The 16,205-nt window shown below is 37.9% G+C and overlaps 1 protein-coding gene across 3 annotated transcripts in view; it reads left to right on the forward strand.

The window, feature by feature from the left end:
- LOC135213644 (eukaryotic translation initiation factor 5-like) overlaps nt 1–16,205 on the forward strand; it is a 131,483-nt gene that overhangs the window by 46,437 nt on the left and 68,841 nt on the right. For 2 of the 3 annotated variants that reach the window (XM_064247685.1, XM_064247686.1), the window contains exon 3: nt 10,793–10,898. The gene's annotated coding sequence lies outside the window, so the exon portion shown is untranslated. Of the gene's footprint in view, nt 1–1,876; nt 1,896–10,792; nt 10,899–16,205 lie in introns of those variants that run through there. The other variant, XM_064247687.1, reaches the window with a different exon arrangement.

Consider the following 16,205-nt stretch of genomic DNA (forward strand, 5'->3'; position numbering starts at 1 on the left):
ATTTGAGATTAATACCACTCAATATTTTGAAAGGATGTCATGAATTGACCATCTGGAGAAAGTTTAGTCAATACCACCCAGCTAAGTAAGCTTGTACTAAGCTTTCAGACATTTGAGATTAATACCACTCAATGAAGTTAATTTCAAAGTTATCCACTTAGTGCTGTAGTTTCATAAATGAAATTTTTTTGCACCAGTCTACATTATAGATGTGATTTTCAGCAAATTTGGTTGATTTTTAGGGAGAAATAATGCGTAGTGTGTGAATATAGCTGCATCTTTATTCTGATGATATTAATAATAATAATAATTATTATTATTTTTATTATTATTATTATTATTATTATTATTAGTATGGGGTTCAAGTTCAGAAGCAATGGAATCTCTTACTTCTTATTGGATACTGATAGGCTGCAGCATGAGAAATTTCACCCACATTTCTTCTTAACTCTGTCAGTATGCAGAATATGTGTAAATTGATAATTATCTCTCATAACCCTTGTTAAAATGAAAGTGTATATTTAAAATCCATTAAATGTTAAAATGAAAGTGTATATTTAAAATCCATTACGTATATGTAGTTACGTTTGTGCATAAACACAATTAGTCCCTTGACTTATTTGTATTCACAGTATCCAGGCATTGATGTTATCCAAGGAATGAATGAGATGCTAGTTCAGACTGGTTTGTAGAATACATGAAATAAAAAAAGGGAAGCCTGTTGCATGGGAGTTAGAAAGTCTTATTTATCAAAGCTATTAATAATGGTAACCTGTGGCAACTATATGAGATGATGGAATATGTTGATAATTAGAATGAAAAGTGATGTGTAATAGTGTCCTAAGCTACAGTAAAGTTAACATAACGCAATTGAATACTGATCTTAGTTGGTGTGTAAATATCCAGTTCTGTGGTATAAAGTATCCAATATTGTTTGCAACGTCTGCAGCACAGCTCTCTAGTGCTCTTCAAGCAGTAGCTGTAGATTGCTGATTCCTATTAAGGTTGAGGGTTGGTATTGTGAGTTTCTTCACTCATTCATCCATGTACATTCATTCATTGTTACCTTGCAGTACAAGTATCAAGGATGTGGTGAGTAGGTAGTAGAATTCCCGGGGGGAAACTGCGTGGGTGTCAGTAGGCTGGGCTAGAAGGACCAGTATTGATGTCTTGAGAGAAGCATGGGGTGCCAGATACCATTAATATCCCTAATTTTATTCTTCATTTTTCATCTTTCAATATTTGGGTTTTATTTTGATATATTTTATATCATATATGATTTTATTTTTTTCAGTGGTTATATTAGTTGAAACAAATGTATTGAAAGAATTTATAGTTACCATAGTAACCACAACCTAGTTCGAGGAGTGGCTGTCTGGCTCACTGCTCTTGTTCACTCTCATCCTCTCTTTGTCTGCAGACTTGCTCACTAGTGTTAGCTTGCAGAAGGATCAATACTATGTTCCTCGTAAAAGAAGTACAGTACACTTTTAGTTTGACACAGGAGTAAATTTTTTTGTTTTTCTTTTTAGCAATGCTTTGTTACTTTTGCCTTTTACAAGGTTTGCAGTACTTCTCTTTTTCAAAATATTTTTCCACTTAATAAAAGAATATACTTTTCTTGGTTGAACATTTTTATTTCTTATTGTGTACTATTCTCATTATGAAATTGCTGCACAAAGATCGGTCATCTAACAGATATAATGGGGCTAACTATTATATTGGGGAAAAAGAGTGGAGGGGGGGGAGGGGGGGGGATAGAGTGGAGAGTGTGGGGGTGGGGGAAGAGAGAGAGAGAGAGAGAGAGAGAGAGAGAGAGAGAGAGAGAGAGAGAGAGAGAGAGAGATTAGTTGAGCCATTGGAAGCCTAGGAGCTTGGTGCCTTCATGCTACCAGGTATATATCCTATTTTCCACATAGTGTTTCCACATAGTGATTTCCTCTTTTTGACAAAGAATTGTCCTTTGGTGCATATGGTAGTCAGCATGTATTACTTAGTGTCCATTCCAGGAGCAAGTTGAAAGGTGTTCTCGGATAATTTTGATTTGCTGTGTCATTCTCTTATGGTGAATGGTTGTGTTGATGAAGATTGTAAAAGTGGGAAAAGGTCCAATTTTCACAAGGTTAACCTTGTGTGTAATCCCATTTGGATAGTTTCATTGGTTCATTTGTTAGTTAGCAGGTCGGTTATTTTGGTTGATGTGACTTCTTTAAAAGGGGGCCGGCCGGCTAATGCCATTTTTGAAGGACACGACTTTGATATTCATACCACTTAATAAGGTGACTTGGGACATCTCCAAAATGCATATGATTTTCGCCTCTGACCTTCGGTTTTGTGACACCAGTGTGATTTATCCCGAAAATATCCATTTTTCAAATTCTATCTCCTCCCTTAATATTTAATATTAAGACCTGGGATTACTACCATATATAGACCTGATGTAGATCTCCAATTGAATGAGTTTTTTTTTCTAAAAGTAATTTTTTTCCTAGATTTGAATTTCTCATTATGGTAAAAAATAAACCCTATAAATCAGGAAAAAAAAAAAAAAAAATTATAAAAAAAAGATGAAACAAAAATTGGGAAAAAAGGGCTTAATTTGATTGTTCTATAATGTCTTTCCGAGTTATATACCAAATTCCAATGTTATAGCTTTAAAACTGAGTGAGAAGATAGATTATGAAGATCAATAAGTGTAGTTTTGAGATATGGGCGTTCAAAGTTTCCTTTGTATTTTTATAAAGACATTGTTAATAAATAATAATTATTATGAATGCATATTTCTTTTTTGTGCATTAAACCAAAACTTTGTTATTTATCATAATTTAATCATAAATGATGATCCCTTTGCTCATATATTGTAGCCTGGGGCACTGCGTCAGGCAAGATATGGCACTCCTCCTTATGCAACTCTCTCTCTCTCTCCTTCACTAACTCGGCTTATTACAGCGAATTTTCTTCTGCATGTTAACGAGATGTTTTTCTTGTCTTATCCTCTTTGGCATGATGAAATTCTTGCCGAAACAAAGATAAACAAATGTAAATGCAAGAGAATGTCAGAGGTGAAACTTGAAGCTGTACTCTCTTTTTACAAAGACAGTGTTAATAAATCATGATTATTATGAATTTCATATTCCTTTTTGGGTATTAATAAGCCAAAACTAAATTATTTATCATAAATGAAGATCCCTTTGCTCAAAGATCATAGCCTGGGGCACAGTGTGATGTGTTCGTCAGGCAAGATGGGGGCATTACTTACTACGCAACCCTCCCTCCCTCCCTCTCTTCACTAACTACGCTAATGTCGCATATATTATGATATTCTGTAATCATATTAGAGCGAATTTTCTTCGTCTGTATGTTAGCGAGATGTTTTGCTTGTCTTTTCCTCATTAGCATAATAAAATTCTTGTCGAAACAAATAAAAACATACGTAAAAGCAAGCGAATGTCAGAGGTGAAACTCGAAAGTGTAGACTACTTGGGGTTTGTGCTTGCACTGAATCATGGTTGAACTCGGTAGCTGACCGACTTCCCCTCTGCGACTCATGGAATCTCTACAGATGCCATTGCTTCAAACTTCTTTGACAATAATTATCAAAATTTACAATAACAGAAGAAATATTGCATTTTCTTGTAAGGATCAATGTTTTTGGCTTATTGAGTTACGTTTACTAATTACCCTGTAACTACGAAAGTAAGAGGAATTTTGACGAAATATTTCGTATATATACATGACAAAATATTTCGTATACATATTCTCAATTGCCACATGAAGCTCCATGAATTTTTTCATGACTTTTTTTGCCCTATACCCCCATATATAAGGGTTCTGGCCAGCCCCCTCAAGTACTGTTTTTTGCCTGCAAGTTCTTCATACGGGTGTTGACAAACTTCATAGCATTTGAAGTTTTCAGTTACTTGCCTAGTTAACCTTTCTGTGTGGTGCTTATGCTACAACATATAATTTTACCCCAAAATAGCATCTTGGTTGTGTGTAACTTTCACCATTAGGTAATTTTGGGTTTGTTGCCGCTTGCTATATTGATTTTGTTTTGTGTACATAAGAAAACCTGCTATTAAGGAACCTAACATTGAAAAAAAACTATATTTGTATCATATCCATCAGTGTATATCAAAGTTGCTGCCCTTCAAGTATGTGCTAAGAGGCATTTTTGGCAGAGAAACTGAAGTTTGTGCATGATTGTCATCTTGATGTTGAAACATTGTCACCATGGTTTACACACAAGCTTTTCCTACTCCATTCTTACCATCACCCCTATTTGAGAACAGTATACATTGAAGCAGGTTCCTTAGGTACATTTTGCTTATTCTGTTGAGATACCACTTGTTTTCAATAAGACAATTCAGTTCTTTATTCTGAACTTTGTTGCTAGGTATCTGGAGATGTGGGTAGAGCATGGTAACATAAATTCCACATATGTAGGCTATTTCTATATCTGAAATTTTCCTACCCTTTTCAGATAAAGAAATTTCTATTCCGAGAGTATACCTGGGTAACACACTATTAGGACTAGACAATTTCAGCTCTAGAAATAGGTTAGGTTACATATGTGGCATGTAGGCTTCTTTGCTATATCCACATCTAAAAAAGCCTAGCAACTGCCTCTGGAACTTTGTTTGGAACATAGAACTTAATTTTTTTTAATAAGTAAGCACAGTGTTCCTTGGGTATTAGGTACAGGCAGTCCCCGGGTTACAAAGGGGGTTCTGTTCTTGAGATGCGTCGTAAGCCAGAACATCGTAAAAAATCTAAGAAAACCATACTTTTAAGGGTGCCTTCAGAACGATGAAAACTGCATTCTTATTGCATTTCTCATCAAAAACCTTCAAATATTGATTATTTGCATTTTTGGTGTCATATTTCTTGTGCCAGATCAGCGTTGTAGGTGCCGTAACCCTGGAACATGCGTCATACCCCTGGAAATAATTTCTGATTAATATAATTGAAAAGTGCCTCAACCTTGGAATGTCGTAAGCCGAACCCGTCGTAACCCGAGGACTGCCTGTATTTTTATAAATTTGGTACACAGCGATACTACCAATCTGTTGCTTCAGTGTATTGCTGTCAAATATAGAAGGTGCTGAGAAGACCTTTCTTACTTCATTTGTACTGTGTAAATCATCATGCCAATCTTTCAACAGCAAGAAGACATTCATGCACCAACTTCGTGTATCTAGAGTACTTTGTGTTTTTGAGGTGAAGCTTACCCTCTTATCATTTAGCTTTATCTGTGACTACTTGGTGTGGGTTCGACAAATGTTAAAATTTGAAACACTAACAAATGTTCCCAATAGTTACTCCAGGGTGGGGGGTAAGGAAACAGATTGTCTTAACAAATGTTCCCAATAGTTACTCCAGGGTGGGGGGTAAGGAAACAGATTGTCTTGGTTACTTATTCTACATTTGTTGATGAACACAGCCTGTTGTGTAGACTAGTTCTATGAAGTTTCTTTTTTTTTTTTTTTTTTTTTTTTTTTTTTTTTTTTTTTTTTTCTTGGTTATCAAATTGGATCTTCTTGACTCTGGTAAGTTTTTTTTCATTATGGGTTCTTCTCAATCTTCTTTTCAAATTTCTCATATTTTTGCAAGGGAAGCTTTTGCAAGGCCAGATTGGTCTCGAAGTACGAAACACACGAATTATGCATTGATCATCTTGGGGTAACTTGTGATTCCAACAATCATTGTGATCATTGCAGGGGATGGTCTTTGCAGGATAGAGAGAAGATGGAAAAGTATTGTATTGGAAGAGAGAAGGGTAGACTTAGAGTGTAAAAAGAACAGCTAGTCCTCCATCTAAGTCTTCCTTAAAAGTAACTTATGATCTAGAGATAGGTCTTTTGATTTTTCTTCTTATAGATTCACATCCTTCCACGCCCACTAAGTCAGTTCAAGTTCAAAGTATTAGGTTAGACTTAATACATGCTAATCTTGATTCTGTGAAATCTAGGATTAAGCATTTATCAAAAAAATTTGAGTCTTATGCATCTAATGTATCTAGTGCATTGACAGGGACAGTGTCTCCTGTTCAATTGGTAGCTCCGTGGATGTAGCCTTGCCTGTCCTATCGGTTCCTCTTGCCGACAGGCCTGGTATTCCCGGGGTTCCCAAACAAGTATACTAACATCCCAGATGTTTGTGGACTGTCATCTGTCTTCTGCCTTTGCTTCTTTGGATAAATGCAGATTGCACTTGCCTTAAGACGTTCATGGTAGGGTCAAAAGGTTTAGGTCTTAAGCTTTTGGACCCGTTGTCCCAAGGTTATTGTAGTGATTTGTCAGAACTTGGTAACAGATCGCATTCTGCAGCAAACGATACTGCTGCTCATGCAGCCACCTCAAGGAGTCCAGGTAGTAAGCATTCGTGCCTAGAATTCTTTTTTGTTAATGATAGTCCAAATTTTTATTTCACCAAGGATTTGGGTATGGCTGCTTCCGATGTTTTTGTGGCTTTTATTTTTCTGAAGCAAAGAATAAGCATGTCAGATATTCAAGGCCATGGAAAGCATCGAGCCCATGTGAGCTTCCGCATGCGTTGTCTTCTAGGATGAGCCAGGTGGATTCTAGGCTCTGGGAAGCTTTGCAGTCTCCCCACCCAGCCTCAGCAAATCGGGGACGCAGTTAGTGTAATGAAGCATGAGTCTTTGAATAGTAAGAGGAGTAAAGAGTTAAGTGCAAGCAAACGAGTCCTTAGTTGCAGCAAGGGATCATGTTGCACATCTCCTGTGTTGGAAGGTAATTTCAGAGTGTTTAAAGGGTTCTCAGCCTCCTGTGTCAGCCAGATTTTGTCAGTCTGCTCTTGAAAGAGACTGATCTCAGTTCAAGTATTTACCAGAGTGGATTAGTAAAATTTCAGCTCCAGGTCTTACATGACCATCTGGCTCTGAGGCTTGTTTGGTTGTCACAGGTGAGGAAGACTTGTTTAGGCCCAGCTCTTCCTCACACCAGTCGTTAATACTGCCCCGCTCTCTTAAGAGCTTACAGGTTGGGGTTTGATGATTCTCCTCTCTCTTCACTTAGACAATCTGATACTATACAAGGGGAATTTGACACTTTTGCTAAGGTTTTGCCTAAGAAACTTCCTGTAATGTTCATCTCTTATGTCTCCCTTCATGCTAGGAAGTCACTAGTGTATCAGACAGGGGAGTTTCTCCCCTTTTTTTTCTGGTCCTGCAATGGATGGCTCCTTTTTGTCCATGATTTTTTTTTTTTACTAAGAAAGGCGCTATTGCATCAGGCAGGTTGTTTCTGTCTATTTCAGATGCTGAGAATATTTACAAGAGTTTGACTAATGCTATCAAAGCCATGTCCTTCAGTGAAATTGTACTGAATTCAGTTGAACCATGGTAAAAGATTGTACTGAATTCAGTTGAACAGTGTTTAAAGGAGTTTGGTGAATTTCTGCCTCCTGTTTTTAAGGCCTTGGAGATTTTTTGCTTCCCTATACTATAGGCATTTCTTGATGTGATAGAGGAGCTGTCCCATGTTGTGAGCAACCTTATAGTTCACAGAAGAGAGCAACTTTGTTCTCTGCTAGTTCCTTCAGTTGCCCCCCTTAGTAAAGAGTCTATAATACAATCCATCCTTTTGGGAAGATTATTGATGAAAAAATGTCTCCATCTATATCCTCGGAGACTGAGAAGACAGAAGCTTCTGAAGGGAAGTCTCTTGCGTCTTCCTCTTCTCTAAAATTCCTTCAGGCAATGCTACCTCCTTTACTAGGTCTTCCTTTCCAAATGTTGGAAGGAGAAATGCATTATTTTGCCAGCAAAGTTCCAAATCCTGTTGTGCAATGGAAGGGAAGTTGATCCCTTCTTATGAAACAGAACCCAAAGTCTAATAAAGAAAAACTTTGAGCCTTCAGGTATCTTTGGGGCCCAGGTTATGCCTCTGCTCAGTGTGGGAATGCCTGGTGTAGAAGGTTGGGTAGCAAAAGTAGCTTGGATGGGTATTGCATTGCTTTCAGGGGTTTGCCTCAGTCAAACCAACCCATAGGCTTTTTGGTCATCTTAGGCAACCCAGAGAAGAGAAGGATCTCAAGTCAAGAAGTGTCTTCTCTGTTAGCAAAGGCAGCAATAGAGTATACGTATACCAGTTACTTCGCCAAGATTTTACAACAAGCTATTTCTAGTTCTAAAGGCAATGGGAGGTTGGAGGCCTGTCTTGCATGTATCTAAGCTTAACCTCTATTCCCAACTGTCTCCTTTTTTCATGGAGTCATCTTCATCTTCCACGATCATAGCCACCTTGGAGGAGAGGTATGAATGATTACGGTGGACATAAAATATACATACTTTTGTCCCCATTCACCAACGTTCAAGAAAGTTCCTACGCTTTGGCTTCAATGTAACCATCTCAAAGAGATCCTTACCTGGCCATGGTGGTAATTCTGTTCTTTTCAAGTTCCCTGGAACCCAGATCTGTTCCCTTACCTTCGTTAACTTTCATTGGTGGATGTCCGAAGAGATTCTACTTGGAGGAAAGTCTCTTAAGAGTCCCTTAACCCAGACCTCTCACCGTATTTAGACACCTCGGACAAGGGCTAGGGTATAGGTATGGGGAACCAGGTCACTTCTGAAGTATGGTCGCCAGTCAAAGAAAATCTGCACATAAACTGTAAGTACTTGTTGGCTAGCTAGAAGGGGCCATTTCTAGTTCCAAAGGCAACGGGAGGTTTGAGGCCTGTCTTGGAAGTATCTAAGCTTAACCTCTATTCCCAACTGTCTCCTTTTTCCATGAAGTCATCTATGCTCATAGCCCCCTTGGAGGAGAGGTACGGATGATTACAGTGGACATAAAATATATGTACTTTTGTCTCCATTCACCAACGTTCAAGAAAGTTCCTACGCTTTGGCTTCACCGTACCCATCTCAAAGAGATCCTTACCTGGGCATGGTGATAATTCTGTTCTTTTCAAGTTTTTATCTTTCATGTGCTCAAGTACACAATTCCAATAATAAGCACATTTGCTTCCTCAGGAAGCATGCCAGCCAAGTGTTGCCTGTCTCTTGTTATGCCAAATGTCATCTCTGAAGAAGTTTGTCCCTGGTGCTTGACTAGTGAGAGCATTTCAGTCAAGCCTGGGTAGTAGATGCTATGGCTTTAGACTGGACAAATGTATTCATATATGCTTTCCCTCCTTTTCTGCTGTTGAAGGAAGTGCTCGGGAAGTTGAGGGAATCCCAGAACACCACCACAAATCTAATAGCGCCTTGGTGATAATGCAGCATAAGTGGATTCAGTAGGATACCAGTTTCATCATCTTACGTACAGCTGTAATATTGTATTTGACTTATGCAAATGGCTGTTGTTAGTGTGACAACTGACCTAGATCAGTAGTTCACACACATTTGTGTCTTGAGTATGGTAACAGCTGGTAAGAAAGTTGGGGTACAGAAATACATTAATATTTATAAAACCATTTTGGGTTGTGGGTAAACACAGGTAGGCTACCTGCCTACTGAATTCTCTCATTTACAAGAAAGAAAGAGAAAGGGTTAACATTATTTTTCCTAGAAAGGGTTACATTATTTTTCCTATGGGTATTAATGCAGTATATTTTGTTACAGATTTAAGGAAAACGGTAGATCATTGTCTTTGGCTTAAAGTTCGTGTTGTTGATAAGCATATTGAGTTTATACAGTTTTGTGGCATTGATGTTTTAGGTGAGGAAGAGAATGGAATTGCCATGGAACACCCCCAGATTTCTTTGGTCCCTTATCCGTATTTTGCAATTTTCTGACGGGTCCTTGGCTCTATTATTCTGGGCAATTGAAGCATTGCTGTATTTAAAAATAAAAAATGTAGAATATCTATTTGCTGTTATATAAGGCTGGTTTTGATGTCATTGTGAAGCTGAATACTTTTAGTTTATTAAAGTACTACATTTAGTTTATTGAAGTGCTATCTTATAGAATATAAAATTCAGTTGACAGAATGACAATATTTGCCAAAAGTATGGGTTGATGAATTTGGGAAATGGAAATGACATCATGAGAATTTCAAGTGATTAGCATACGAAATCAGATTTTTGTGAGGCCTGCCCAACAAAGAATTACTGGTCTGTCTTTATGTGTATGAGCATCTAGTTTTTCATTACCATGAACTCTCTAAATTTTCCCATAACAGACTACTTTCACTATCTAAATAATACCTTTCCAATTTTCAGCAAGAATTGTAAGATTACTGTTCTTTGCTATTCCTGTACTCCCCTTAACCCACTATAGTTGACTAACTAATTAGTACAGACATTACCCTATTTATGAACATTCTGAAATACAAACAAGCTTAATTGTAAATTAAAATAGTCTTCAGACGTAAATTAAAATTGTATCATTTGTATTAGTAAAGTACTGTATGTACTCGATAAAATACAGTACTGTTTTAAGGTGAAAAAATATACAGTACTATATGACATTATATCATACTGTACTTAGGTAGGCATGAAGACAACTTATAAACAGGTAGGCATGAAGACAACTTACAAACAGTTCAAGATACAAATGACCATTCAGAACGTAACTTGTTTTGTATATAGGGTAGTGTCTGTACTTAATTTATTGTCTGGGGTAACAGCGGAGCAGTGGAATTTATAACACGTATTTCAGTGTCAGTCTTTAATAGAATATTAAGGTGAAAGTATTTTTAACTAGTCTTAAGATTTTCAGGTATTGTTATTGTATGTATACTTGGAGAATTAAAAGTGAATTTTTTATTGCCACTGAAATTAATAAGGAACAATCTCCTAATATTACTTTTTTCCATTTTCTCAGAGGGACAAATATCCCCCAAGAATTGTTTATTGGAAGTAGAGCCGTTGGAAGGCCTACTGATACAGTCTATGTGTGCGTGCGCTCCAGACACTCCCCTTGATATTAGGTAAGTGTTTCTTTTTTACTTGTTTTGAAGTGTATCTGTTGCCCATGTAACTTTTAACATAAATATTTTACCTGAAAATTTTCAGATAATAAATGAATTCCTAGATGGTAAATCTGTTTTTATTCATATACATAAGAAATGAAAGTGAGGGTGTTTTTAAATGTATGAGAATAAATTTGCATAATCAAACTTCTTGACTGTGAACCCACTAATCATAAAATAGTCTTACGTAGTACAGGCAGTCCCCAGTTATCGGTGAGGGTTCTGTTCCCAACAACGTAACAATAACCGAATATCGCCGATAACCAAAAATTGGCGATAGTAGAGCTGATCCATGGTTATCAGCACCAAAAATCCAGTTAACACCAGCACTAGACAGGCACTACAAAACCAGAATGCCGATAACTGATCCATGGTTAACAGCAGCACTGATAACCAGTGGTCGGCACTATTTCCGATCTTCAGTTATTGTCACACTGTCAGGAATGGAACCCCCACTGATAACCGGGGACTGTCTTTACTTGGAACATGGCCTTCCAGCAAAGACCCCTCAGTGCCAATGGATGCCCAAACTAACCTTAGTCCCTCAAGACAGCATTCTTCTGTGCTTCATTGTGTTTTAAAGAGTTGAGTAGCTTTCACTTTTAGCGATAAAGTATTTTGCATTTTGTGTTGTGCCGTCCATTTTCATTTGTTCCTTCATTGAATTTTTTTATTCATTGTAATAATGTTGGTTTGTAGTGATCTGTTAATTTTTGGTTTTATTATTGTGTTTGCCTTCCGGGCTGGTGGCGTCACTTGCCCCTGAGTGGTGCTGTGAGTACTTACTGTTTTCCTTTTGCTTCCATATGTAATTTTCATTAGTCTTCCATTGTCACCATTGCTCATTGAGATCCCACAATAGGCTGGTTTCCCATTACTGTGGAATTGGATAGCCTTCAAAAGTATTTGCTAGTATAGTCGTAATTGTTATTTTATGTATTTTATTCTTGCCCGATTCACTTTAGTGTGTTACCATTTATAATGTTTTCTGTTCCTGGAGTTATTTTATTAAGTGACAGTTTTATATTCATTTTCATACTCTAATTAAAGGTTCCTTTGATTATGCCAGTACTGCTTAGTAAGTATTTTATGACTACTACTTATTTTGAATTGTGATAATTCTTCATTGCTTGTGCTTGTTAGTTATGGGCAACAGTATTTTGTAAGTGAGGGAATTGGTGTGTTGACTTGGTTTTTTATTTATTTATTTATTTATTTTTTTATTTATTTATTTATTTATATACCATGATTCCTAGGTGTCAAGCCATGTCATTTGCAGTTGAAGACTAGTTTTCCTATTTACACTCCCAGTGTTCCTGTTGAAGATAATCCTCCATTGAGGTCCATTTCAAAGGGTTGCTTGGCCATCCTTGGGGGCTATTTCCTTTATCCATGGCTGGCCTGGGGATCTGGTTTTGTTGTCTTCTTTAGCATCTCTCCCCCCTTCCTTTGCCTTCTGCCTATGTTGGCGTTCCTGAGGGCTATGATTTATTCGTTTGTGACTGATTGGAGGTGGTGGTGTAGTCTCTGTTAACTCTGGCTTACTGGTGACCGATGTAGATGTCGTGCAAATTCAACTCCCAAAAAATATTAATTAGAATATAATACTTTTCTTTGTTGCACTGCATATCCACTCTGTTTATATAATTTGTTTCTCTGTTTATATCATTTGTTTCCTTGTAAAGAAGGGTGATGAAAAGGGACACAAAAGTTAGTGACTGAGCTTACAAATCACGCAGTGGCCCACAAAATGTTGATTTTGCTCACTTGTTAATGGAAAAGCATCTGCTTTCAGCTCTCTGTGAAAAGTGTTCTATATGTTATTCGTGATCTACTTTTTATATAAGTAACTTCCCAAGTAATGACATTAGCTAATATTTCTTCTTTACATGGCAGCTTTAAAATTTGAAATTCCTTTATTGCACTGTTGTCTAAGTGTAGTTGATAAACCTCGCCCAGTTTGGGGTAGGGATAAGGACAACACTGCTTAAGAGCTTAGTTAATTTCTGCCTCTGAATGAGTGAACTTTGATTGTACCAAGCAGCAGCTTTAATATGGATTTGAATGCGGGCTGATTGCTCCATCTCCATTTGGTGATGTTAGTGTATTTTTATAGCATGCGTGCTGTTTTGATTAGCGTAGGTTCTGTTAGAACTGTTATTCATGATAGTAAATTTTTGTTTTGATATTGGTTGCTGGCTGGTTACTTGGTGATACTTTCAGCTAGCCTGTGTTATTAGACTTCACAATTACAACTTTTACGACAATGTCTGACAATAGTAGCTCTAGTATTCGTCATTGCAGCAATGGCTGCAAGACTAGGCTAATGAAAGCCTCTTATGATTCCCACACAGTATGCAGTAATTGTAAAGGACAGATGTTCATTCGATTGACCTGAATTGTGACGAATATAGTGACTGGGATCAGGGGATGTGGAAGATTTTTGAAAAACCACCTAGATAAGTAAGAAAAGAGATGGGAAAAGAAAGGTGACTGCTAGGGTCGAAGCTAGGAATGCAGCTAACATAGAATGTACTCCTAAATAGGGTGTAGCCATTTTTCCTGTTCTTCCCTCTGCTCCTGTTGTTTATTTCTTATAACCATATAACTATTTCACTCACTCACTACCCAGTCCCCAATGTTTCCGATCCTAATGCCATGTCAAGCCTCGAAGCACAAGTTGATCAAAGATTTACCGTAATGGTTAGTGCCCTAGAGCAATTAGGTGCCTTGGTTAAAGTCTTTACGGACAACATTTCTAGGCAAAGTGCCAGTGAAAGTGCAGTTAGTGTAGGTGGTGTCTGCCTGTCCCGCTGATGCTCCAAGGTAAAGGTCACTGTCAGGCTCCCATGCACCAGGGAGAAGGCATACTGGAAGCCCAAGGGAGGTTGGTAGGGTCTGCCCACAGGCCCCTCTGCTGAGCCTGTCGATTGGTCCCAGGCCTTGGCAGACAGCTGCTGGAAAAGTGTCCGTAAGGATGTACATGAACTTTGTGAATATTTTCCCAGCCTAACCCATCCAGTATGCTACAGTTATGCAATCTACCCACATGTTCACATTCCTCTTCCAGTATAATCCAGCTTAAGACTATAAAAACAACACAACCTGACTTACAACCCACAAACTGCAACCTAGCACACAATTCCTCGGCAGTTCATCTCCCTTTTTCTTTACATTTTTCACCCTCCTGCCAGCTGTCATCTTGCAGTCTATGACATCAACACAAACTGTTTCACTTCAAAACACAAGGAATGATTTTATCATTAAACATCTTATAAAATTAAAATTTTTTTTATACAATTTGTAAATGAATAACACCGACATGTCAGCAATGCACAAAAAGGAAAATAAAATAATACTGAATAAACTTTAAAACTTATGTACATGGTGTCCATAAAGTTTTTCCCAGATTTCAGACCTTTATTGCCCACAAACCATGTTAGGTAGAAGTATAAGGTTTTCTTCAATTTCAACACAGACATAGATTTTTTTTTTTTTAACTAATAAATTTCAACATGTGCCCCCTTTGATGCCCGGAGTACGTCTTAAGCTAAATTCTCTCTTGAGCCAGGTATTCTCCAACATCTCCGTAGTTACTGTTGCTAGAGCTACTGTTATCCTTGCTTTTAAGGTCTCAGCATTAGGTACTGACTTACTGTGCACTTTATCCTTGATATAACCCCATATGAAAAAATCAGGAGGGGTAATGTCTGGTGAATGTGGTGGCCATTCTGTTGGGCCATCTCTCCCATTCCAGCGGTTGGGGAAGTTTGCATCCAGACAGTTACAAACAGCCAAACCCCAGTCAGTACCCTTGGCTGAAACACTTTGAGGTGCAGCACAATGCTTCAGCATGTCAAGATAAACAATTGCTAATATGGTGGGTCAGCAAAGAAAAAATGTCCAATAACCTTGTCATGCATTAGACCACACCAAACATTCACTTTGGGGCTGTCTTGTTCATGTAGCTTCGTCAGAGAAAACGACAAGCTGAAGATAATCATTGTCTTCGTCAATGCAACTAAGAATCTCTGTAGCAAATGCGTTGAACCTTATATGTGTGGAGGTGTAGGCATTTGTGCAACACTTTATGTACTGTGCTCCGAGGCATCCTTTTGTTTGAAGCATGACGAACCGATTTTCTAGGACTGCACCAGAAGGTGTCGCTCTCAGCAACAACAGATGCATCACTCACGCTGGGTCTGCCGCTTCTCGTATGGTCTTCAACACTTCAGTCTCTGTGAACTTTTTATACCAGTCTTTAATGCTTTTAACACCTGTTGGATCTCGTTAATACTCATTTCTGAAAATGCGTTGAACTGCAACAGGTGATTTTGGTTTGTTGTACCATAACACAAACTGGGCTTTCTTCTGCAATGACACCATTTCTGCTACTCTTGACTCAGCTGGTGTATAGAATGATCACAGTGGCATCTGTAGGCAAACCAAAGAAATTTGAGTAATTGCTCAGCAGAATGTGAAAGTTTTACGGTCATATCCACAATAATGGACACCCTGTATAATCACACTTATCCCCTTCTTCCCCTCCAACCTCCTCCTATCCTAATCCCCTGTGGTCTTCTTTATTCTTCAATTCTTTACCCTCTACGTAATTTCTAATATTTTCCTCCTGAAACTCCGGCCTTAGTCAGTACATCTGCTATTTGATCTTTACCTGTTATCCATCTCACCTCCTTTATTTCTCTAGATTCTATTGTTTTTCTTACCTCTGCACAAGAAAAGGGGGTTGGGCATAGGTCCCTTAAGAGACAATGGAGGAAATCTAGTGAACTCAGACTTGGAAAAGCAGTTATTGAATAAGTTTTTACTCGTGTGTTCACAATTAAAGACACTACCTCAATCCCTGAACCAGCTATTAAATATGAAGGGGTAGAACCACTTGACAAAATAATATATATGGAAAAAGACATTAAAAACAAAATAGAAAAACTAAAGTTAAAATCTCCCGGTCCAGATGGGATACATCCAAGAGAAATAAGAGTTGAGAGGAAATAGTTCCTTGCCTATATAAACTCAATAGAAAAACAGCAGAACAATAAAAGGCACCTAAAGGATGGAAGCTAGGTAATGTGCCCCAGTTTACAAAAAAGGTCCAAGAGAAGAGCCAGGAAATTATAGACCAATCTGTCTAATGTCGGTCCCTTCTAAGATTTTTGAGTCCATAACGGCAGATGAAATTCTGGATCGCATTGATAGAAACGACCTGTTGTTAAAGTTGGCACGGATTCGGGCAAAACAGATCCT

The sequence above is a fragment of the Macrobrachium nipponense genome, chromosome 43 (genome assembly GCF_015104395.2).
Source record: "Macrobrachium nipponense isolate FS-2020 chromosome 43, ASM1510439v2, whole genome shotgun sequence".
Classification (NCBI taxonomy): domain Eukaryota; kingdom Metazoa; phylum Arthropoda; class Malacostraca; order Decapoda; family Palaemonidae; genus Macrobrachium; species Macrobrachium nipponense.